Source organism: Scomber scombrus, unplaced genomic scaffold (genome assembly GCF_963691925.1).
Source record: "Scomber scombrus unplaced genomic scaffold, fScoSco1.1 SCAFFOLD_26, whole genome shotgun sequence".
In the NCBI taxonomy this organism is placed as follows: domain Eukaryota; kingdom Metazoa; phylum Chordata; class Actinopteri; order Scombriformes; family Scombridae; genus Scomber; species Scomber scombrus.
In genome coordinates this window covers 382,000-384,317 of record NW_026910277.1, presented here as the reverse complement: position 1 = coordinate 384,317, position 2,318 = coordinate 382,000, and positions in this window count along the sequence as shown.

Here is a 2,318-nt window from a genome sequence, read left to right as displayed (position 1 = left end):
CTTTCTGTTTTTGTCCACTTTGGAAAATCCTTCACAATTTTAACAAAACGCCCAAACTGTGCTTGATTTTGCTCCTTTCTCACTCAGCCCGCCCCCCTGTCCCCTTCTAGCAAGGTTTGGGACAATCGCCCACCCTTCCCCATTTTTGACTTTTTCGACTCTACTGGCCCTGTCGTTTTTTAAAATGTTTGCCCACTTTGGAAAATCCTTCACAATTTTCACATTACACATCAACTGTGCTTGATTTTGCTCCTTTCTCACTCAGTCCGCCCCCCTGGCCCCTTTTAGCAAGTTTTGGGAAAATCCCCATTTTTGACTTTTTCGACACTACTGGCCCTGTCGTTTTTTCGATTTTTGCCCACTTTGGAAAATCCTTCACAATTTTCACAAAACGCCCCAACTGTGCTTGATTTTGCCCGTTTTTCACTCAACCCGCCCCCTGGCCCCTGTCTACAGCCACACAGATTTAAAAGGGCAGTTCTACATCAAAAATACATAATTTTCCTTCCGGTGTATTTTTTTAATACACTCAACAGTGTGAGACTAGTGTTAAAATGTCTCCTGAAGCTGCCTCATGCAGAGCTGACTTGAAAAAACATCATTTACTTTGTGTTTCGTGCGAAGAGTTAGCTTAGAGCTACGGTCATGTGCGTGTTCCTCACACACGCATGTGACTGCATCTCTAAGCTAGCTCTTACAGGTAGCTGTGCTGCAACAGTGACAATTTTTGTTAAAAGTCAAATCATCTCAGCATGTGGCAGCTTCAGGAGACTTGGTGGAAGGAATAAAAGTATTTCGTAGGCATTTTAAGGTTTTGGCGGTTGAGTAATTATGTTATACTGCTGGTCTCTGTAAACTTCTGTTGTTTGGAAAAAGGCTGCAAGCTGTTTTCCTGTAAAAGGATTTTGTGTATTAAAAAACTACACTGTATTTCTCAACAGCTTGAGGTTCAGTAGATAATGACTGAATAATCATTAAACTTTTATTTTACACATAAAATAAAATGTTCAACATTGTCAGTGTTTGCATTACAAGTGTCTTTTCTCTTTGCTGCAGCCTACAGCTCTGATCTGATCAGGGCTCATGAAGAGCGAGCCCTAAGCCTAAGCCCAGTGCAGAATGCTGAGGTGCAAACTGCTGAGGAGGTGCAGACTGCTGAGGAGGTGCAGAATGCTGAGGAGTTGCAGACTGCTGAGGAGTTGCAGACTGCTAAGGAGGTGCAGACTGTTGAGGAGGAGCAGAGCAGAGGTGGGTAGAGTACTGAAAATCTGTATATCTGGTATACTCACCACAGGATCAGCCCTGTCTGTTTTGACCCATTTACTCACCCCTTGCATTCCCTGACCAAGCCAGAAATTAATTAAGAAAAGAAAATTAAGAAATTGTTAATTGTTGAAACAAATTGGGATAACCAAATACAGTATGGACACCTACTAATTTACCTACTTGTACTGCTGCATTTGAGTTGTGGTGTGATGCCTGTGTTGTGGTCTTTGAAATGATTAGTTAAAGTTTCATTTGGTAAATGAGTAATTTCCCTCTCCAAACCTATATCTGTCTCCACAGGGTCAGACACGGGCACAGCGCTTAATCACAGACAAAAAAAGAAAACGTCAGGTACGTAAATATTGTCTTTAGGGTAGTTATAATATTTTATTGAATTGAATTGGTATTCTGATTACTATTTATAACCATAGCTCATTTGTCAAGCTGATTCTCTCATGGGATTTAATTAATCAAAAAGAACGAGAAAGAATTAAGAATTGTGTGATATGTGCGATAGTATTTTTGTTATTTGTTTTTTGGTGTGGACATATGACTGGACTGTAATCTTCTATTCCACAGAGGCACCAAAGCATCTGCCTTTGAGGAAAAAGACACAGATAAGTAAGTTTAAATGTTTTATGTTTTTAATCATCATGGCACAGACAGGTCAGTTAACATTGGGTCCTCCACTCTGCAGTAAACAGAAAAGACATTTTCTGGTGTTCTGTTCCCTCTTTCAACCAATCAGGAGGGAGAACTCTACACATTTCTTTTCCATTTACTGCAGAGCAGAGGGACTGGTAGACCCACGTCAATGACCAAACACTCTAAATCACTGATGACTGTAGGACTATAGAATTATTTAACACTTATATTGACAAAAATATATCACTTATTTCTGCTTTAAGTCATCAGGGTTGTATTATTGTGTTACTAATCTAAAAATATATGTACATGTTTTTGATGTTCACAGACTGCTCCTACCACTCTCGTCTAGAGGCTTTCCCCATCAGACGAATTGTAAAAGAAAGAGTGAGAAATGTAAGACAGCA